This window comes from Dicentrarchus labrax, unplaced genomic scaffold (assembly GCF_905237075.1).
Source record: "Dicentrarchus labrax unplaced genomic scaffold, dlabrax2021, whole genome shotgun sequence".
Classification (NCBI taxonomy): Eukaryota; Metazoa; Chordata; class Actinopteri; family Moronidae; genus Dicentrarchus; species Dicentrarchus labrax.
This window is the reverse complement of record NW_026136705.1, coordinates 7,947,488-7,971,650: the sequence shown is the minus strand read 5'-3', so window position 1 is coordinate 7,971,650 and position 24,163 is coordinate 7,947,488. Positions and strand designations below refer to the sequence as shown.

At 41.5% G+C, this 24,163-nt stretch overlaps 1 protein-coding gene across 1 annotated transcript in view; it reads right to left on the bottom strand.

Moving 5' to 3' along the window:
- Nucleotides 1-24,163, bottom strand: part of LOC127364230 (junctional adhesion molecule 3B) — a 50,721-nt gene that overhangs the window by 11,912 nt on the left and 14,646 nt on the right. The gene's annotated exons all lie outside the window — the stretch shown is intronic.

Below are 24,163 nucleotides of genomic sequence, written 5' to 3'. Positions count from 1 at the left end.
TGCAATACATCCCAATGTATTGAATTGTAACCCTGTATCGTGACACGTATTGAATTGCGAGGTTCTTGCCAATACACAGCCCTCTTTGACTGATCTCTTATATACAGGGCAGTGAAGAAGCAGCATTTTAAATGACCCTGAATATTACAGCAGAAATATAATAATTATAATAATAATAATAATACATTTTATTTGTAAAGCACTTTTCATGAAAGAATCTCAAAGTGCTACAGAAACCAAGAAAAAAACAAAATAACAAAAAACACTAAGGGCAATAACACATTAAAATCAGCAACCAATAATAATACAAGTGATAAAAGACATTAAGAAAAACAGCTAAAAGAGGAGTTGAAGTGCATAGTGAAATTAGAAAAATCTAAGGACAATTTAAGAACACCTGCCTGAACAAAAAAGTTTTAAGCCCTTTTTTAAAAGTGTCCACAGACTGGGGTTTTCGCAGATGTTCAGGGAGGGAGTTCCAGATGTGAGGGGCAGCGGAGCAGAAGGCTCGGTCTCCCATGGTGCGGAGTCTTGAGCGGGGCTGATGGAGGAGGTTTGTGCTTTGGGACCGGAGGTTATGGGTGGACGAGTGAGGGGTAAGGAGGTCTTTGAGGTATTGCGGGGCGTTGCTGTAAATATATTACAGTTCAGTCATTTGTAGAGCTCAAACAGAAACTCAATTCACTGATTCCTCAATCAACAAGAAATAAATCAACTACTTTGAAAGTCGATGAATTGTTTGAGTAATTCTTCAGGCAAAAATGCCAACATGTGATTGTTCCAGGCTCTTAAATGTGAATATTTGCAGTTTGTCACAGCATTCTGCATAATACAATGATTATCTTTGGGTTTTGGACTGACAAAACCAAAGACTCTTTGGCTCTGGAAATTGACAAAGCAATCGATAGAAAGTAAAAGGCAGATTAATAGATTCATGAAAATGTTAGCCGCAAGTCTTTGAGGCAGGAGTGCTGAATGTCTGGCAGAAAGTCTGAAAGGAGTGTGGATGAACAAAGGAAGTGATAGTTTATATGAAGAAATCTTGCAATGTGTAAAGTCCTCTAAATTGGGAAAAACATATTCATGATAATGTGATTCTTTTTAAAACTAATTGTTACAGCATACGTAGCTACAAAACAAACAAAAAAGGTTCAACTTAGGGCTGGATTTAAATGACTCCCCTCCCAAATACTTGAGCAATCAATGAAACAACTGCGTCTTTCTGGGTATGGTTTCAGCTAAGGTTGCATCTTTTTCTACCCGGGCCAGAGCGTGAAACAGCTGGACTGTCTGGTAAAGCGTCTGAAGTGCTGACTGTGTGTTATGAGAGCGGTGTTTTCCATCTCTCTTCCAGTCTGTCTGACACATCCTTCCCTGATCATGTCATCCTGTCTGTGATCTTGTCACCTTGAATAGACTTGTACCCATGGAGCCAAAGATAACTAGGTATTACTTATTTTGGTGTGTGTGGTACAGCCAACCAGTACATGGCTGCGTCCGTGTGATGTAGATTACTAGCTTTTAAACCACGCAGGTGCTCAGTGACCTTCATATGTCCTGATTTCATTTCTGTTTCCCTCATTCTTGTTTCCTCTTTCCTCCTTGCTTGGACACAGCTGTGTGAGATCTGGCAATCTGCTAATCTGCATCAAAGTTTTTTTAATCTCAGTAATCTTAGTGTAATGCCCTCATAAACCCCCCCAGGTTTTACCCCACTGAATAATACAATAGGCAGAGAGGAGCTGGGTATTTCCTGATGCCTGCACTGTGTAATGAATCCCTCCTTTTTTCTGTTGTTCCCCCTGGGAAACCGAGCTTGTTTCCTGTGCCGCTGCTCGGTGAATCCAGAGAGGTGAGGCCGCTATCATAAATAGAAAGGTTCAATTAAGCAACCTAGTGATATTCCCCCGTGGATCAGCTCCGCCTCGTGCCTGTGGAGAATATTCCCACGCCCCTTTGGAAGCTCAGACATCAAAGTAGGTACACCCAGTTTGACTTACCATCAACCAGCTGCTGTTTGGAAACTCTTCACACATTTGAGTGCTGCTTGAGCTGAGCCTGTCAGCCGAGTCTGGCTTTGTTTCTGTCGGTAAATGAGTTGCTGATATGTACTTCTATTCATTATTCCACTCATTCTGAATTGTTGGATTCAATTATCCCCAAAGGAGGAGCGCTGTCCGTTTAATAAGTGCAGGTTGATCGATGACTTTCTTCTCACTCCCACAGAAATATGGCATCTTAATAAAACACTCTGAACCGGTCCGTCATATCAACCACTGACACCTCCAAGGCTGTGTCCTTCAAATGATATATTTTTTAACAGTTTATAAAAATGACAACATGAGGAAATATACTGTGTGTGTCAACCATACTGTAAGGACATCTCACCTTATATAAGCACACGTGTAGAGCCAGGTTCATGGATATGAGATGATACATGCTATATATTGACAGCATGGAACTAATTTTACTTGAATAACGTGGCCTAGATACCCCTGATACATATTCAGCACCATGTTTCCAATTTAAACATGGGTGAACAAGCAAAGCAAGGAGGCAAACAGCAATAAAGCTGGTGAGGAATAAAAGCGCACTCTATCTCTGTGGTGGAGAAATGAGGAATGTTGAGAGAGACTCGACTGGGCACACTGGTTCATCATTCATAAACACATCATCCTATGCTGCTTGTTCTCTACTCGACCTCTAAATAAAGGAACTTGAGTACACAAGCAAAAAAAAAAGAAGAAAAAAATAGAAAAGAAAAAAGGACAGAAAAATGTTCTTCAACACATCAAAAGCTAACCAAAGTCAACAAGAAATTATCAAGCAAACAAACAAGCAGGTAATTAGCAATGTAAATCTGCTGTAGTAAGTTATGAGACTTATAATTATCAAATCAGACAGTGAGTCCATAACAAGATCCACATCAGTGTAAATCAGGTTCAAAGACCTTCTTAAGACTAGTATGGATGCAATTTAACATCTATTTTACATCCACACTGGCAAAAAAAGCACCATGTCGGTTTGGTTTTGGAGTTACTCCCAAAAACACATTTTTAGTTTTTAGTCTACTTTTATATGTTATTCGTTAACATCTATTTATGGACATTTACAAAAATGTACTCTTAATGTGCTGCTTAACAGCCAGTTTTCACAGGTAACAGCTTCACAACTAAACACAATTTAACTTCATAATTTGTTACAAGTATGTTCTTAAGACTTCTAGAGTGCATCTTTTGTTTAATATAGGGTAGCCACTTATGATTATTGCCATTGATTATTCTGCCATTGTTTTCTCAATTGATTAATCATTTAGTCCAAAATAATGTTAGAAATTGTGTCCAAGGTGACATCTACAGGATACTTGTTTTGTCCAACCATCCAAAACTGAAAGATTTGAACAGCAAATCCTCACATTGGAGAAGCTGAAACCACAGAATTTTGTTGTTGTTGTTCAACTGTTGATCAACTAATCTGATGGTTTCAGCTCAGTTCACTACCTTTCCAGGTGCATTTAGCATGAGTTAAGGAGGTAATTAACACAAACGAAAAGTAATCTGAATACTTAGGAATTGGATAATTCTTCGAAATGTTTCAACCCTAAAACTCAGGAGTTAGGATCACTCATTATTAGATCACCCCTGACCCTAAGAATGACAAGATGACTTGGTCCTTTAGCAGGCCCAGATAGACGGATAAAGGCCTGCCCTTCACAATTCACGCTGTGTTAACAGGCTGAAAGGTCTCCAGTGGGCTTTCACTTGCGCATCCCTTTAAGGAGTCTCTGCTGGAATATCTCCACTGAAAGCACACAGAAAATCTTTTAAGGGGTGTAAATGTTTCTGTTCTCCTACAATCTAAGTTAAGAGTTTTTGGCACAGTGCACATGACCTCTAAGTTTATGGTCCCAGTGCTCAAAAGTTCAACATGAGCCCCAAGCACAATATAGCAAGGTCAGGAAAGGGTCATTTTAAAGTGTTTTAAAGGAAAAGGTGAAAGGAACAAAACAATAAAACTTTGCCAACTGTGCTGTGAGATTTAGAGGAGTATGCAGAATGATCATGAGAACTGCCATGTTTTTACAGTAGACCAGAACGGACAAGCCAAACACTGGCTCTTGATAGGGAGGGTGTGAACGGGAGGGTGAGGCGAGCGGTTGTAATCTGCAACTACAACGCTAGATGCCACTAAATCCTACACACTGGTCCTTAGTGAAATCCCCCTTTAATTCTAGACATTTAAACCATGCAATGTAACACTGGGATGCTGACTGGAGGCCAGCAAAAAGTTGAACATCATTTTGCTGAAGCACTCTCATGTCTTGCATGTTTTACCCTGAGGAGACGCTAATTTCCATTTGATAAAGGTCTATGATGTCAGCTGGGACACAAAGCCTAACAAATTAATTCATAAGAGCATCACATATTACCATAAGCTTCTTTCTGAGAGACGATTACAGCTAGATCCTAGACAAAGCGGGCTCTGTTGCTCCAGTTCCCATAGCAATATTGGCGAGATTTCCATAGTAACTGCTTCTTTTTCTGTCTTACTTGCCGTTTCTCTACCTCCCACAAGTGACCAGCGCTAGACAGGATCCCACCTGTTTTTGGTAGCTGCGGGATAAAGTGGCTAAACAGACCTCAGGAGTCTTCTTCCATGAAAACAGTAATCTTGTGACATGAGGAGCGACAACGAGGGAGAGGTTTTAGGGCTGAGCTGGCAGGGAGGGTGACCCCAGGGTGTATTGTCACAGCTGTGGTCATCCACCAGTGTCGCACTCTCGCCCATCCCCAAGTGGGTGTTCAACTTTCTTCTCCCCACTCTACTTCTACCTCTCTGGTGTCGGTGTCTTGTGATAGCCCTGTAGGAACTCATGGACATGTGAAATTATCACAGAGGAATGTTCATGAGATACAATAAAACATGGTAGGATCTCAGGCTGAGTAATCTCATTGTTTGATCGACTGGGGAAATCTCCTGCTGGTTAGAGAAAAACAATTTTCTTCTTTTTTTTCATTACATACTGAAGCTTTCAACAACTGACTTTTTCCATCTGAGTTGAGCTAAAAAATGATTAAGCATAAGGCCTTTTGTTGTCATGTTAGTCTCCATTCACTTTATCTATTATATGAGAAAATAATTCTCTGGGAGAACTTTCAATCTGTGTGAAAATGTCCAAAAATCGTGGTTCAAACAAAGGTAAGGCAGACTCTGCAAAGAAAATGTCACCACCTTTGTGCATAAATGGATGGACCCAGAGCAGCTTGGCACTGTAGGCGCAGCAAACTTCGAGAGTATGTAAAATATGCTGCTATATTAAACCTGCATATAAATGTATCACATGCTGGACAGGGGTGGAGTGGTCCACTGAATTCAGGGTTTGCTATGTACAGCATGTGGGTCATACTTTGATAGGTTTCCTGTAAAGACTGGAAAAGAGAGCTAACAGCTTCATTGCCTTACTATTTCTGTCTTTGATGTGACTGCTCACAGTAGCTTCATATTTACAGTATGGACATTAGAGTGGTATTGATCTTCTCATCTAACTTTAGGCAAGAACAAATTCCCCAAAACATCAAACTATTCTTTTATCTAAAAAGTGTAGCATCCAGCACGTTGGAAGGATTAACCCAGTCACAGTGCCTGTTCCTGTGGCCAAGTAGCATACAGCCTGCAGAATTATAATGCTCAGAGATGAAAGTGGTCAGACTAACGGTGTGTTCAGAATGCTAAGTGGTCTGCATGCAATCAGCTTTAACAAACACAGGAGCAGAGTGAAGACCTGAAGATGGGGAACAGGTAGAGGTAAAGGAGAGAATATTTGCATCTATAATGGCTCTTAATCAGTCATTCATTCAGTCATCTGAATACAAAACGCTCATTTTTATTATCTAAATGGTTTCATTTTCATTACATTAAACCCGGAAGACTTCCAGTTCAACTAAAAGTCACCCTGTTCACATGTTTATCCTGGTGTCCCAGACAGGCTTTTTTCCACCAACCATTCTACCCCTGGTGGATAAACTCATTCTGTCTGACTAAAAGTTATATCCTGGTATCAGGAGTTCATTCAAATGCATCCTATCTTTTCCAGGTGAACACGGTTCAGCTTTCCCCACAAGGGCTCCTTGTGTATTCATTTATTCTGCATTTACATATGAGGCTGCTGCAGGCCCTCAACTGTGAGCCCGGTACGGCCGGGGCAACCCATGTGCCTTGCTGCTGGTGAGCCCTCTGATCTAGGCAGGGTCAAAGACTCGGCTGGAGCCAATGAGAGGATGGGGGGGGGAGAGTAGGGGAGGAGCCGATGGTGTCACTGAATGCCTGGGAACCTGTCACTTTGTGTCAGTGTTAGCATCTACATCTGGCCCGCTCTCACTTTTGACCTCAAGCTAAGTACGACTAGCTCACAGGACTGGACCACAGTGCAGGAAAAGCAACTTTTACTCTTCCACCTTACGTGCCTTTCACTCGCCACACTGCCAGTCGCCGCATTGAGCCATCATTTCACATCAGGGCACACGCACATAACACGCTCAATAAATACTCATATATTCATGAATCTCACTTCTTCTTTATCTTCTGAATAAGCTGGCTAGGATCCATTTCCACATCCAGGCCTTTTATTCCTAATACAATTAGGGCAGCACAAAATCTTTTTCCAGCCGATATGACACTGATAACTACCTGCTTCTCATGGCTGATACCAATAAGATAACTAAATATTTGAATGAAGATGTAGTGAGCTAAGATGGTGATTTAATATTCCACAGCTCTGACCTAACCAAATCTAACTGACATCACATTTCAGACTCTTCAAATGGTCATTTACTTTTTCTAGTAAACTACATCAAAAACACATCATTTTCATTGAACATAAAGACTACTACTAAACAATTTGCGTAAGAACTCAAAACAAATGATTATTATCCGCCAATACTTTATCAACCCCAATATATATCTTGTATCCTTAACAAGAGGATGGAAAAAAGGAAATTGCAGTTGGCATAAAAAATATCTCAGAAACGTGTTAAGTTGTTCACAGCAGAATGGTATTATTTCCTCCTGAGACCTGACAAATACCTTCATCACCATCACACATGATTCATTCTTTTTCATTGAATTTTGTCATATTTGTTGCCAGCTAATATGAAAAAGAAATGTACTATACTATGTACAGCAACAATGTGCATTGTTTACTTTATATACAAAAACTTCAAGTATGTTCATTTAACCATCATAAAACAGATGGATCAGAGTTGTAAGGCTCTATAATAGACAATGAAATGATTGCATTGTATGTACTTTTCAGAAAGTGTCACATGAATAATCGGTGTATAAACAAACACCTTTAAGCACAAAGCCCCTGTTCTCAAGCCATGTATCCCTTCATGCTGCCAAAGTTGTTCTAGACAATAAGGCACAGAAGGGAAAGATGAATGATCACTGAATGATCTTCAATAATAATATATCTCATTCATTAAGTCATGTGAAACCTCTAGGCCCTGAGATGCTGTATAAAAATAGTACTGTTGTTTGGTGTCACACTGCCTCTTCACATGGTCCCAGCAGCCCTGCATGCCAATGGAGACCTTTGTTTTGTGACACAGTTTCAGGCAGTGGGAGTGAATGAATGCTTAATTAAGCAGAACAATGGTCGATGGATATTGTGACTGAATAACCATGGACCACATACATTGTGGAAGTGCAGACCTGAATCTATTGAACAAAAATCCAGTCATGAGAGCCTCATGGGCAACATGATACTCCACAGAGTTCTATTTGAGATGCAGTGTAATTCCAGTATTGCACTCTCTGCTGAAACACTGTGCCCCCTCCTCTAGCTGTCCGAACAGGAATTATTAGCTACACGACTATAGCCTAGTTCCAAGTATTGCTTGCTAAAAGGTTAATGGAAATAGCAAAATTTGATATATGAATCAAATGTAATGATATATGAAACTAACAGAAATGTCAGTTTGCCTTCCTGTTTTCTGTACTGTTATTCACCCTTTGAGGTTTGACTGGCACTCTTTTAATTATCATCTTTTTGCGTCCTATTCTTCTGATTTTGCAACTACTGAACCAACTCCTAAATTTCACATAGTAGATGCAAACAAGGATCCATTAGAATTTTCTCTTCCCCAATTAATTGAATTTCAGCTAATAGTTTTGTGATACATTTGCATGGAAATCAAAAGGTAAGAATTTAAACACTAGAAAATGTAAGGCCTTCACAGTTATTTTTTTAACACACGGTGTGTGATGATGTTATAAAAAATCATATTGAGATTATTTTGACAGAAGTTAGATTGCAATATGATTTATAATTACCGATTTTCACCATTTTAATTGTCACTGACATGACTATTCAAATAATGATGAAGTAACATTTGTTGGGGTTTGATGTTTTGTAGACCAGCACATCTCTGCAGCTCTACAATACTTCATTATATGCTGTTCTGTCACACATTTTATCTTGATCAAACAAATTGGATATATGACTTTCTTATATTGCAGATCTGATCATTAATTATGTAGCACCAGTAATGTTATCATGTTTTCCATTTTAACTTAAAATACATGATACAGTGTCATTGTGCAACAATGACACTCAACAGCAGTTTAATGATGATGTGGACCATTGTGGGTAATACCCTGCAATCGTGAGCTGTTCCTCACTGGAGTGAAAACAGGTTAACATTCAAATGCCCAGGCACTATTTATAGTGACTGTCAGCACCATCCAGAGCCCCCGCAGTCTGCTAATTGGGATCCCTCCCAGGTAAGAAGTAAGCAGCAGTGGCTTTCCTTGCCTTTCACAAGCAAGAGAAACCATGGCCGTACTTCATGATGGAATAACTGGCCGCTCATTTTTCTAGCCCAGGTCAGCCTCTTGAGGGAGACAGCGAGAACGCCTTGTCAAAACAGATCGAAGCATAAGGCCAAGAGGGTGAGCGGGCCTCCCCTGGCGCAGCATCTCTGTTATGCGAACAATCTGACATGCCACACATGTTGAATGTCCGAATGAATTGGGGAGCTCTGTGGCGTCAGTTTAAAGGAGATCTAACAGGAGGAGGTGGGGGGGCTAATTCGACTCACTACAACAGTTTTTTGGGCTGCAGTCAGAGTCAAATCCCATGCTTGAATTGGAGCTGCTACCACAAAAATCTGTGTTAAATCGCACCACACTCGGTGCCAGAATTAGCTCCTCACCACACTCTGCACAGATGGCATCAGCGGCACTCGTTGCAAATGCTTCACATTCTAGTCCGGGCTGCCTGACCCCTTCCTTAATCCTAATTAGGAATGCAATTTCCACACGGGCCTTTTTCAAGCATGATGAAAATAAACGTTTGTATGGCTATGGGTAGTATCGTTCCAGGATTCCACTGATTGTGACGGTGTTTTAAACCGATCACTAGGGCAGGATTTTAAATGACTATTGCTACTGTGTGCTAACCTATATCCTCCCTGCCAGTCAACATTGAACTGGTCAGATAAAACTACGTGGTGGTAAATCCCTGGATAACATTCTGCTGCCTGTCCGTTCAACCACAAACAGCAAAGCCTCCCCCACCCGGTACACACACACACACACACACACACACATACACACACACACATTCGATCCGCAATAGAAATATTCACCCTTTTCTAAAGCTTTCCATCAGCACGCCACAGAGGATTAACCAATAATTCCTCTACAACATATAAAGATCTGGAAACACTCACATCTGCAGATATCAGGCTAATCTGGATGCTGGGATATTAACATGGGTCTTTTTTTTTTTTTTGACCAGCCAGCAGTTCCTTTACCTAATAATGCTCATTTGGCCGACACACTGACAGAGAGATGGGGGGCAGCTGAGCCACTCTGCCACAGCCCGCAGAGATAAGCGCTCATTGTTGAGTGCGTGGACGGTGAGCGTAGCCAACCAGGATGAGCTAAGGCTCAACTGACAACTGAACAATAATACAACACCACGCAGCAGAGACATGTTGATTTAGCAGGTCCAAAAGCTTTAATCTGCCTCACTTCCTGCATGCTCCAAGGATGCCCGCTGTTGGCTGAAAAGAGCTGAGCTGAAAGGGTGTTTTTCTGTGATTCAGCCTTTAGGGATATGCTAACTTTTGATATGCTGACTTTTATTTTGAGCTGTTTTCATGAGTTGTGTATTTCCCTCACAACCTGCATGTCTCTGTAGCATGACCAGGAGTTTATTCAATGCCTCTGCCCTGGGAGTCATCTCATCTAGGCTCATTGTAACTAAATGACAATAACCAACTACGCATGAATGCCACCAGACAAATGCAACAGCGCATTAAACACACACAACCCTAGTGTAGCCAAATGCACTCGTCTTGAACTGTGTAGTTGCACATTTGTGGCACTCAAGAGCATAATGTGTGAGGTGGCAGCAGGAAGCTTATAAAGTCTTCATAATCGGGCCTCCCAGCAGCATTCAGCTCAGTCATCAAGATGCTATCAGCTCTGAAACAGCAGGCCCAGGACAAATCCCAGTATTTCTAAAGTCTGCTCTTACAACAGTGGCTTCCCACAGCCCGGGCCTATTAACTGGCCTTTGTTTTCGCTCCGGAACAAAAGCCATCTTGTGTAGTAGAAGTCTGAATCAGTCAGTTAGATTGACATGATGCATGTCTGATCAAGGGCTGCAACTACTGAATCATCTGCCGATTATTTTCTACATTAATCGTCTGATCTATAAAATGTCCACCCCAGTTTGCCCAAACCCAAGATGATGCCTTTAAATGTCCTGTTTTGTTAGTTCAAAACACAAAGATATTCAGTTTATTAAGATATAAAACAGGAAATATCCACATTTGAGTAGCTAAAAACCAAATTTCTGATATTTTTGCATAAAAAATGACTAAAATGCTTAATCAGTATCATGATTAATCAATGGTATTTTTCTGTTAATGGACTTATTGTTACAGCTCTAATCTGATCACTCAGAAATCCTCTCTTACCCATGTTTACTGGCAATAAAAATGTGTTCCATTTATTTCAACAATAATTTGAGTTTTGTTAACAGATGAGTATTCCACTATCCTGTTTATGTTCTAAGAACCATACACATTTGACTTAACTGTTTTCCACAAACCAGAGGCTGCACAGAGATCAGTAACAGCACTAAAAACTGCTGTACTGTAAAACTACAGCGAATCATCAGTGAGGCTTCTAAATCAGGCAATCAGTCCCAGCTAATAAACTCCAGATGCTGTTTAAAGAAATACAGCATAAGGGAGAGTTTTAGGGGAGTGTACTCAGCATCGCAGTGTTTCTCACATTGTAATATGTTTAATAGCAGACAGAAAGGAGTGCCTGCTGACTCAATCGGCATGGTCAAGGGTCAAACACGTTGCTGCTTCAAAGATTTACTCTTTGACAAAGATTTCCTTTAAAGCAGTCCCTCGCAAACTACGGCAACTGGCCTGCACGTTGTATAGTGCTGTGGGAAGCAACTCTAACTGTTTCATTGTTCCTGAGTAAGCACTAATGTAGAGTACATGAAGAGGAGTGCAGAATGTGAGGTCGCCAAAAGTGTGTGACTGTGTGGGGATGACTGGTCACAGGTGAACTGGGCTTTGACAGGCAGGCGTGGTTGAGGGGACCGGGGTCACTCAGTGCCCCCGCATTACCAACACAAGGCTTTAAATGGAGAAAGTAATGGCACAAGGGCATGATCATTTAGAAAAGGAGACACAACTTTCTCCTCTGTGTGTGTTTAGGAGCCCCTTTTGAGAACTCTTTCTGGTTGATGTGGAAACTTGGTGGTATATGCACATTACACAACAATAGCACTGCAACTAATGATTGCTTTCATTATTGATTCATCTGTTGATCAATCTGCTGATGAATTGATTAGTTGTTTGGTCCAGAAAATGGTGAAAAATGTTGATAACTGTTTCCCAAAGTTCAAGGTGACATCCTCTAATGTCTTGTTTTGTCTCTTTAAAAAGGACTCAAAACTATCAATCTATTAAAATAGTTGGTGATTCATTAAATAGTTAACAACTAATTGATTAATCGGTACTGCTCTACACAACAAGTATTCAAGTAACTATTAAATTAACATTTACGAAAACTACAAACTATATAAACATACCACTTGGTGGTGCGTGTTTATTCCAATCTCTGAAATAACTCTAATTAAAAGGGTGGAGACGCCTGCTCTCATAAACCACATACTGAAAACAGACCTCAAAATTCCATTTTGCAAGAGACATAACTGAAAAATAAATCATGACTGACTCATTTCAAGACACAGTTGTTTATGAACATTATGTGCCTAGCATGTCAGAAAAACAAAAATAAATATTGAGACATCAAAGTGTGTGATTTCCAAGCAAGAATTTGCCAACAAGCAGCCCCCTCAGACAACAAATGCGCATAAAGGCATAGTCTCGACTCAAATAGTTGGCACAGGCTGGCTGACCCGTGAGACAGGGAATGTTGCTTAAACAACAGCTGGGGAGGGAAACCATCTGAGGCTCCTGCTGCTGCCCCCCCCATGCTGGAGCCGGACTTCCATCACCTGCTCATGGAGGAATCCTTGATGGGTTTCCGTGGGAAATACCAGACAAAGGCCACAGACAGCCGAGCGACCGAACATTTCATACCTCTCATTCTGTTTCCAGGCTCTGCCTCCAACTATGCCACTGCACGTACAGTCAGACAGGAAGGAAAGGTGTGCTGTACACAGTTACTGTGACCCGGGAAATAATGGCTGAGTTCCAAAGTGCTTTCATGGTAAGAATAGAGGACAGCTGGCGACCTCAGTCACCTGCTGTCTCTGCCTGAGTCAAACACACCTGCTGCTGTGCTGTCCTGTTCAATATTTTGTTGATTACACAGAAAATTACATCTTTTGTGACAATCAAGATAAAGTTTATTGCCCCACACACACACACACACACACACACAAAATACTGATACCTTTTTTATTCAATTGAAAACCTTTTTTTCCCCCTATAGCTAAGAATACAGGAATATTTTACTAAGCAGATTATAATGCACTTTCTGGTGTTTACATGCAAATACAAAAACAAAAACCTGCACACAGCTGGCGCTTGATCCAGTGAGGAAATCCAGACCTCATGGAGCTTACCCCTGCCTCACTTTTCACTGCCTGAATCACACAGACTGCGCCGCTGCTTTACATGCAGCATAAATGTAGACTGATTCAGCTGTGTAGGAAAAAATAACCCCGTTAACTCATTACAAGTGAACGTTAGTCACAGTGAGCAGAATATTCCATCAATTAGAAACTAGAGTCACTCCTCTGCCTGCTGCCCCCAGTAAGAAACATCCAGACTGAATTCTGTGGAAGGGTGCCTGGCAGGCCCAGCCCTGATAACTAGCACTGATTGGCACAACGCCAGGCTCAATCTGCTTAAATGCATCCATCTCAACACTGAGGGGAAAACAGCCTAATAGAGCAGGCATGAGTCCCATTCTTAAGGATTGTAGTACTCAGATATGACTGGGACCTTTACAGTAGGTTGGATACCAGCACATCACAGCAGCTCATCCCTCAATGCACAACTCAACTTCTCACTGAACCACGCTAACAGTCGCCCTGAAGGCAGCCGCCCACAGATGTGAACACTGATGATGTTGAGTGTTGATGATCTGAGATAAAACTGTACAGTCACTCAGTTCCGCATGAGCGATCCTTGGCGAGGGAAGCGAAGGGCGGAGGATTGGGGGTATAAGTGGGGGATTCAATACACCGAGCACTGGCTGGACGGAGGCCGCTCAGAGACGCTTGTCAGCGTGGAGATACAGATTCCCTCTGAAAGTGCTGGGGAAAGCTCATGATAGCATAAGATCATTGTTCTAGCTCAAACCAGATCAGGCCAGAGTGAATGGCTGTAAAGGAGCCCCGGGATCAGGGGTTGGTGGCCTGTTGTATGTTCCCCCTCTTGTTTACCACCCACACACATTTATTCTCAGGCCTCGTGTGCGCACTGTAAACTTTACCCCTGCCGACTAAATGGCTTTTGTTCTCGTGTTTTCTGCCGTTGTTTTTTATTTTCTCAATAAATAATTTGTTGGCTCTTTGCTTTTGTATGCTGAATATTTTAGGAAGCGCACATCTGTGCTCTCTGTATTCGTTAGTTTAAGAGTATAACTTTGAGTTGTGGCTTTGTTTTTGTGGATGAACAAGATGAGAAGCAGACTGCAAATAATCAAGAAACTAGTCCAGCACCTGAAGAACCAGGTACAATTTTGTCTTAGCAAGGTTTACAGTTTCAGTCAACCGCCAAAACTCCCTGGCAAGATGGCTGCACCAAGATCATTGCAAGTGGTTTTCATGTTTCAACCAAGATTACGTACAGTACACGTACAGTTATGATTTTCTGTTGAGCAGTATGCAACCAGATTATGGGCTGACATTTTTTATATTCTCAAGTCCCTATGTTTGAAGTGTCAATATGTTTACACCTTATAGTGTCTTTACAGCAAGCCCCCAGGATAAGCGCCGGGCTTTGAAGCCAATTTGACATAGTGGCCAAACTGTGTAATTACAGCAATGTTGTTTCTCAAGTGACATACACTGGTCCAAAAAGACTTTGTCTCATAAGCTTTGGGAAATAAGAAGCTGTAAAACTGGATGCACTCAAGTTAACGAGGGGCCAAATCGAATGTTAACAGCTCAGCCGCACCCATCAGGCAGAGGTGTGCTTGCTCTATGGGCTGCACAATGCAGGAGCAAATGTGATTATTCCTACCTGGAAATCTAACTTTTTTGGCTTCTTGCAGCACCTAGCATCTTCCAGGAAAGAATGGAGGCCTGCCTCCAATGCTGTATCCAGTTCTCCTTAAACACATGCATGGTTTACAGGTCTTGAGAAGCACTACTGAATAATGTGAAAAAGGCGTATAAAGCCTTATGTAGCTCCAGAGGAAGCTGAATTTAATTGGATACATTTCCTCCAATGATGTTGCTCAGTACACAAATTGCACTGTGGGTAATGTAGATGCCAGGTTGTTTAAAAAGTAAGTAATCCTGTTTTGATTTTATATCTTCAGTGTATGAGTTTTTATATGTCAAATTAATTAAATTAACATGTTCTTGTTTAAACTAAAATATATAAAGTTGTTAGCCCCTGTCATCTAACTGCATTAGAGGTTTTTCCATTTGTTTTGAGATCTTTCCAGACAATCAAGCATAGTTCTAAGTTTTGGAAAATCCCACATAATAATGCTCCGTGATTAGCATAGCTCTGTAAAGAATCTCCACATTCCCGATGGGTCTTTTAACGTTACCTTTTAAGCTCTGATAATGGCCATTGTATAAATATATTAATCTGACTTTGGAAGTGGGGCAGTCTTGTGAAAGGAAATGGCAGAGCAGATAACATGGTCATTTTGGGAATGACTCGGCTCTCTTACAGGATATGAGGTTTAATGTTGAGAAAATGACTATTTAGTTTAATTACAATCTTAACGGCAAAGAATTCAGGAAATCCCTTTACACAGATGGGCTGTGGAATATTCCCCGGCTCATCTTCCGTTTCTAATTTCTGCCACTTTTCTCGTTTTCCATCATTAAGCCCAGGTCGATACAGAGTACAGCAACAGTGCAAGGGCTATGCTCCTCTAGACGCTGCTCGTTGGTGGACAGTCTTGTTGTTTCCTTGAAGGTTTTGTAGTTAAAATTCTAGGACAGTCACAACTTAATACTTACTGTAAGTCTCTGATCGGCTCTGAGGCTGCAGCCGGGCCATTTTGACTGAGCTGTTACAATGATGACAAATGCCTGACAAACCACTGAGTCACGATGAAATCCAACCAAATTGCTCTCTCCTCTTTCCCCTCCACTGCTTTCTATGACACAGAAACCAAGCAGACCCACATGCAAAGCCCCCTCTATTGGAGCTCAGACAGGGGCCAGCAACCATGTAACAAACTCGTCGCCTATGTCTGGCATCCTGACAAATATCTGAGGCACTTACTTACCCAAAGTATGCCCTCACACACATGTGGCAACAGCGCTGTGTACGCTGAGCTCCGGCTCTAGCATGATTCACAGCAGAGCCTAAAAAGCATGGATGACCCAGGCACTTGTGATCTTTTCTGACAGAATCAAGAAATTCCATTAATGCTCTTAGATATCAACCATTTCCACTCTCTTTAAGTATTCATTCCTCTTCCTTCCAACAACACTTTGAACAAGGACAGTTCTTCACACAGCTGATGAGGAAGTTTCTGTGGACGCAGGGGAAGAGCACTGAGCCTAAGGTCTTCATGATCATCCTGTTGCCTGGACTTTGTCACCATTTGACCTACAAGCCACTGGTGTAAGCGATCAATACCATTCAGATCAATGCCATTTGGATTCTACCAAAAGATATTTTGGCAAGCTCTAAAACAGCATAACAGTGCCATCAATTCCAGTTCAATCTCAACATATTTATCACTAAGTAGCCCAGAAGGGATAGCCCTACCACCATATGGCCAGATGGTCTGGTTACAATCTGCCAACTGTCCAGTCAGCTGAATGCATTCTGACAGTACTGGGTGGCTTTCTACAGCAGCAGTGCTATTGATCAGAGCTACAATACAGCCTTTTGAATTTACATGAAAAAATATTCTTTGTATGTCTGTATACTCTCATTTACTAGTTTAAAGGAATAGTTGCATATTTTGGGAAATACGCAGGTTAGTTTTCTGGTGGGGAGTTATCACTACTACTACTACTAACCAAAGGTAACAGAATCTTCCTACCAACCCCGTTAAAGTTCACTTATTCACACTTTATATCTTATTTGTTTAATATGTAAGAGTTTGCCTTTTTACAGGGGGGAAATGTGCCTAACTATTTCTTGGCTCTGAGCAGTTGCTGGGCAACCAGCAGAGACTCCAGGAAGTTACTACTCCCAGTTAAGAAATACTCCATCAAATAACCCCCAGTAAAATTTTGTTTCACTTGAATTGAAACAAATGTGAACATTCATTAGTGAGCTCAGTTTAGATGTGCTATTTTGACAGATTTTGTTATGTTTGGACAGAGCCAGGTTAGCTGTGTCCTCCTGTATCCAGTCTTTGTGCCGAGTTAAGCTGACTGGACAGTATTGAGTGCGTTATCAATCCACTCATCGGAGTGTATTTCCTAAAATGAATGAATGAAAAGATTTAAATATTCCTTTAATATGACGACAATATATCTTTTGGGTCAAATAGGAAATGCTTCCTGTGCTCTTAAGTGTAATGTCTTGTCACAAATAGTCAAAGTGACATTTGAATTCCATTCAGCTGGAAATACTCAAGTATCAAACATAGGAAATTAATTTTTTAAAATGTACCTACCAGCCACTGACAGATTACTCAATTATAAAACTCTAGAGCAGACTGTGGCAGTTGCAGCAGACTAATTTGAACCAAAATCTAATTTGTGATTTATTTTCACAGTCAGCAGTGTCCTATATTATTTTAAGCTGAACTTGAGATGGTGTTGAATGACTGCAGATGATTTGTTGCTGAGCTTTCGCCTCATTGTACCTCACTAGTGAACAGATAAAACTGACCTGATAAAGCTACAAGCCAGCAACAAACATTTCACAGAGAAATCCACTGCCCTACCATTATTACTCTTACATGCACACACACACACGCACACACACACACAAACACACACACACACACACACACACACACACACACACACGTTAATCAGCACTAATAACTAATTTGGATGAGCACCAAGATTTCTGTGTCATGTCTTACCCCAAGTACTCTGAAAGCCCCTGCAGACTGTCCTGCCAAGTATGGAGTCCCTCTTTTAAGAGATGGAGACTAAGATCAATCTTTGACATGGATTTCTAACCACTAAGAAAATGATTAATTTGTCCTTTTCAATTAGAAGGGTGTTTCAGATTGATTTTACAACTGGATTCTCATTCCTAGGCTACATTCAGTGCTCACTGAGACTGAAAATGCCAGGCTTGCCTGCATGTAATAAATAATTTCCTCATTTTATTTATTTTTAAGTTGAGAGCATCAAGGTCTGGGTCTCGCTCACTGACCAAGCCCCATCTATCATTTCAATGCAGTTCTGTTTTGAACCCATTTTGCACTGCCTCCCAGAGGATGCCAGTAACTCACATGAAGTCCTCTATCTGACATTTAGTGTCTCTGCTAAAGTGGCAACAAAACATAAGCATAAACTCTTGTTAAAAAAAAACTGCCTTGTTTCAAACATGGACATCACAGCACGTGTCTGAAATTATTTAACAAACTAGATGTGTTGTGCTTTTTATTTTGATAGCCACATGTCAGACAGGTGCATCCACACCGCTACAGCCTCCACAGTAGCCTGCAGCAGGCCTGACAATAACCTGGAGGTGGTGCATGGAGGTGTGGAAAGCCCCTAATTACAGGCAACCAGATGTAAGAAGAGGAAATGAGCTTGAAGTGAACTGCTCCTAATTACAAGAACAGAGGGAGTGTGGTAATAATAACTAGTGGCATACCAATCTCATTTGCAGCGTTGCTATCATAAACAGGTACAGCTCCTCAGAAGAGATCTCCATACGCTGCAGGCTGTCTGCTATCACCCAAAAAACAAAGTCAAAAACAACTATTTTAAATTGTTAGCCAAAACCCTGTCATTATCCATCCACATGATACAGACCAGGAAACTCACAGCAGCCAAAAGTCATTTTCTTCAGCTTCCTTAACCTGTAACTGAGGCAGGACATTATGTTTGTGTAGGTGGGGAGCTAGGGTCTCGTCTCCAAGGTAACACACAGACACTGTTGTGTTTGTGATCACTAAGCTCCCCCAATATCTTATATTAATATAATAATATCAAGGCTGTGTGTCATCAGATGAGTTGATTTCCATTTCAAAATCAATCAACCACAAAAAAAATACAAGAACCCTAGACAGAATTTCTGATAAACAAGTCAAACAGATTTCTTTTTGCCAAGCAATGTCTTTAATCCTCACCATCCTCCCTGCTTTATTTCTTTTCATTACTGCGACTCTGTTAACTCTGAGGAAACTTAAAAGCCTGTCTGCTGTCCACTACCCATTCAGAATGCGGCAGAAAAGCTTTTAGCCAGATACCGTCTACCTTTAGAGCTGATTTTAATATTTTAGTTTGATATTAGGGCTCACCCGGATCTGGTTCCTGCCAATTAATAGTCCCTATGTGACCCTTCGTCAGGCTGAACCATAATGTTATGTTATTTAATTCCTGGAACTGAAAGGTAACAAAGAAACAGAGATATTGTTAAGCTACTGTATTGCATTGTACGTTTTGTCCACAATCATTATGACAATAGATGTTTTTAATGGTGGGCCCAATGGTTTAGAATGAACTGTGATCAACCACCTGAGGTTGTCAGATGACTCTGCCTTGTGGCTATTTTTAGACAGTAATTGCCCTTTTGTTACAGCCTGGTAAACAAAAGATGAATCCAGAGCGATTATCTGGTTATGACTCTCAGTAGGAGCGCAGCCTCAAGCTTTTTCCTTTCAGAGCGACAGCGGCTCAGCCACATGTAGTTCATTGCCCCTGCCATGTCATTAATGAAACCCCTAATTATTTCACTAAGCTGACAGTGTCCCGATGTTTGATCGATGGCGGTCTCTTTTGACCTATTGATGTACTCCGTCCGTATCCAGTGAGTGAACACACGGGCAGGAGAACTGCTATGGCGCTTCCTCCCTCCAGGGACCATGTGACCGCAGATAAAGATCATCAAACAGGAAACCTTTCTCGCTGCCCTAAGCTCAGGCAGCCAGTACGGAGGCATCTTGGAGATTATCCCGTCGATCTAGAGTAGACTAAACATCGAATAATAATGTCTTGTCAAAACAAACAACAGCTTTAGCCTCCTTTCGAGAAGGAACCGTCATTTCCAAAAGCTCATTAACCTAAACGGGACAACAATTAGCTCCTTTTCTCATGAATCCCTCTCTTGTACAGGCCTCTGATTGCAAACAAGTTTATCCACAGAATCGTTCCTTTTCCACAACGGGACCATTATAATATTTTCATATGGAGTTTTTGGCCAGCATGTAAAGCCTGGAGGCTGGTTCTAGTTTATGACCGATGGTTCTTTCACATGGTAGTCTTACTGACATTTGAAGCATGCACATGCCTTCGCCGTTTCTGGAACGTGAGCATGTTAGTGTTTGCCTTTCAACCTCAACATCTGCTGTAGCGCGAGCAAAAAAATGATAAAGGCAGGACAGGCAGCTCTGTGTCAAGTTAAAATGGATTTCTGTCTTAGGAGATGTATCGTCACACCCAACTAGACAACACTGCTGAGCTTTCTTCACAGCTCCCCCTTTCTGCTCTGACCTCAGCCAAGTCATCAACAGGGGTCCCTTTTATCTCCCAGGAAAACAGGTGGTTATGATTGTTAGTCAGTGCACATATGATGAGGTTTCTGCCTCCATGTGTTTTCTGTTTGGAATGCTGCATATGCTAACACGCACACTCAGGTTTGGGAGGGACGCAGCAGATATTTCTGGTTACGCCTGCAACGCGGCTCAAAACACCACCACCCACGCCTGCTCAGCTGTTTCGGCTCATTCCACAGTAAAGGCCATGTGCTGCTTTGACTTTATCCCGTGGAGGGACTGTTGTTACTCAGATACCCACACGGCTGACTGAATTGATTTTTAAAAATGATTACAAAATTGTGTGTTTTTGTAATTAGACAACTCTACGTTAGGCAATAAGCACAGACAAACCCATGGCAACTGCAGAACTCCCTCCTGTTACATCCTGAGACCAAAATGATGACGAACATGGTATGCCACTGACACCTCTCACTCAGGGGTGTCTGGAGAGGAGAACTCTTGACTTGTAACAAACAAATGTTCAGCAGCAAGGGACTCCTTTTTTCTGTTTGTCTGTCCCTGTTTTACTCTGCCATTTACTGTCTCTGCAGTAAAATGTCAGACTGTATGTGACTTGCCCACAGGGGCCGTACATGCCATTCAAAGAGTGCTCCAGACATTTGCTCACAAGCTTTTGGGTGGGTAGGGATACATCTGACAACATGCACCTCTTAGGGGAGCCACTATCCGCAGTTATCTTGGGGCGCACCGACTCCTGCCATGCCAAACGGCTATGCAACACATGCCAAACGCTGAGAAAAGTGCCGACACTTGGCTCTAATTTAGACAAATGTGTGCTGTGTAACGTCACTCATTGAGTGCCCCGGTTATGTGTGGGTTAGCGGATGTTCAAAGCTCCATGGGTGATGCAATGACTTTATCAGCAGAGAACAACAATCTAGTAGGCAGCTTTCTCCCTTATCTTATCCATTCAGATAAAGAGAGGGCTGCAATTGGATTAGGCTGACAGCCATGAGTGAAAACAAAGATAATGTCAAGTCATAAAACTGTCAATTGCCCAGGAAGAGGAATCAGCTTCAACACTTCAGCGAGTGTGAAAGCTCATTATTGAGTCTTTTGTTCAGTTAATGTTGAAGTTGACTGTGGTTGATGCACACAATTTCAGAAATGCCGCAGTGAGGTCTGAATGTCCACAGGTGTTTCTTATAAGAGGCAAAGCAGTGATCTCAACGTTTATATTAGCTCAGTACTAATCCACTTTGAGCATCTTCCAAGCTCCCACATATCTTGGCCACCTTCTTGGCAGGAGTGTTCTGGCAGATGTCCTCTTAAAGTGCGTACCACTTTCTTTGGAATATTTGAAGTGAAATAGCTCAGGTGAAGCCAACAATGGAAAATGTCAATGCATTCCATCAGATCAGAATAGAAAGTCTGCTGTAAGCATGAGTCCTTAAAATAACAATGGCCCTCGTCTTTCTCTCCGCTGACAGATGACTGGGCTGATATTCGCAGCTATGTTCAGCCATGCTGGCTTTAGCCTTCACTCGGAATGGCTGGGGTTGCGTAGCCATTAAGATGATAGCCGCCCAAAGAATGCCATGAATTGAAAATAACAAGCACGTCTCACAGACCCAGAAATAACACCGAGTGTGACCTACAGAACAAGAAGCAAATGACACGCTCATCCCTCTCTGAATTTCTTACTCGCTTTGTAAAACATCAGAAACTGAATTTGGAGCAGAGCTTCTCTAAAATACAAGAAGCATTCTAATTAGAGTCAGTACCTATTAGTAATCAGTGCCTATCAGCACCAATAGTAATTCATTACACGGCCTGTGGCCAGCTTGAGTCTAGCCAGATTTGTCCTGTATCTAAAGACAGTGGCGATGCTGGCTGGGAGCCAGTCGGCCACATGGTTAAGCCCTGTCCAGGCAAGACAAAAGAAATTCTTAAATCTTCCCCAGCTCACTGCCCCCCCACCCCCGAAAATGTCAATGGTGCTACTACCATGCCCTGTCACAGATTTACTCAGGGGAACATCATTACGAGCACTGACTTTGAAATGTATCGCTGGAGAAAAAAAAATAATAATTCAAATGAGCACACACAGCCTGGAGGTATGTCAGGAGAGACAGTGTTGATAGTGCAGCAACAGATTTCAAACAAGCCCCATTGCTATTCCTAATTAAAGCTAAGAGAATAAGCCAATTCACACACTTGAGAGATCACAGGAGGTTCTTATGTCTGTACTTCCCTTTGATCTGTATGTCTGTCCTCTCACACCTTGCTTAATCTATGTCCGAGGGGAAACCAGGGAAAAACAAGCACTGCATTTCATGGCAAACTGTTGTGGCAAATCTTTTTTATCAAAGCACAGATATTCATGCACAAACAGAAAGAAGTTTCTGAATGCACTGGTGACATTTTTAAAAGAGAATGATCTCCTCTTCCCAAAACCATCTGTTATGCTTAAAATAAAAATATTTTTCCCCTTAAAGGCCAAACGAACAACTCCCATGCCCGAATTATGATCTGAATTAAGTTTTTAAAACAATTTTCTAAATTAAAGCAGGATTTCAGACCATTAAATCTATGTCCAGGCAAATGATATACTGTGTCTTATCAGGGATGCAATGAAGAAATGTATATTTTCCCATTCTTTTTAACCCAAAGCAAATCTATGTAGATTGACACTATGCAAACTATAGCTTTACACAGCCCTGATTTTAAAACAAACTGCTGTGATAGTTTGGGAGCAGCTGAGAGGATTAGTGAGGCTCCAACAGTAGTAAAACCATCTTTATATTCTTTGGTTTTTTTCATATTTTAAAAATCAATTCATTTTAATACATTCAACACAGGCCACACCATATACTATACACACATTGCACACACATACCCCCGGGGGCCACGCATTTAGGCCAAACTATCCCCGGACCCACCATGAGATCAACATCACAACCAAAAAGCCGACTCATCAGTCCACCAAATATCCAAACAAATACCCCAACAAATCCCAACAAAAACTCCTACATTTACAATATGTACACAGACAATGAGGGGAAAAAAGATGGCATACACATCTGCACGCACACACACACACACACACACACACACACACACACACACACTTATGTAGTAGTGTAAATTAAAGTATGTACAGATTCAGTGAATGGGACAAAACAGCAACAAAGGATAAGAAAGGGAAAAAAATAATAATAATAACTGTGATGATAAAATTGTATGGATGCACAATAATAGGCTATTAATAGTTATAATGAGTGCAACAATAGTAAAAATATAGAATTGATAAAGAGATCTGTGTAATGGGATACGACATCTTGATTTGCCAGGAAAACTATAGCACAGCAACAAGTGTCTTCTCGCTTTTCTGTAACAAATAGTGCAGAGTAAATATTAGATTCTTAATCAGATATAGTTCGATATAAATGCTGATTTAACTTCGCTACTCCTCCTAATATTGTCGTGAGTTCACATTAAAAGCATGGTACAGTGTTTCCCGCTGGCCCGTTCTATTTAAATGAAGTGCCGCTCTTACAGGTGAGCGTCTGTATCGCCTCCAGCCATAGCACCAATAAAGCGGGTGTACGGGGTCTTTAAGGGGGATTCAATGAAAACAATCGATTTTCCGACGGCTGTTTCTGTTTACCAGCTCAGCTCTGGTGCGGTCTGAAAGGGTCCAGCAGCGGGAGGAGGTGGAGGAGGAGGGGGTCGGGGACACTCGCTGGCCCGGCTGGCTCCTCCCGCGGACAGCCCGCTTTATTCCGCCGCAGGCAAAAAAAAACCGTTATCT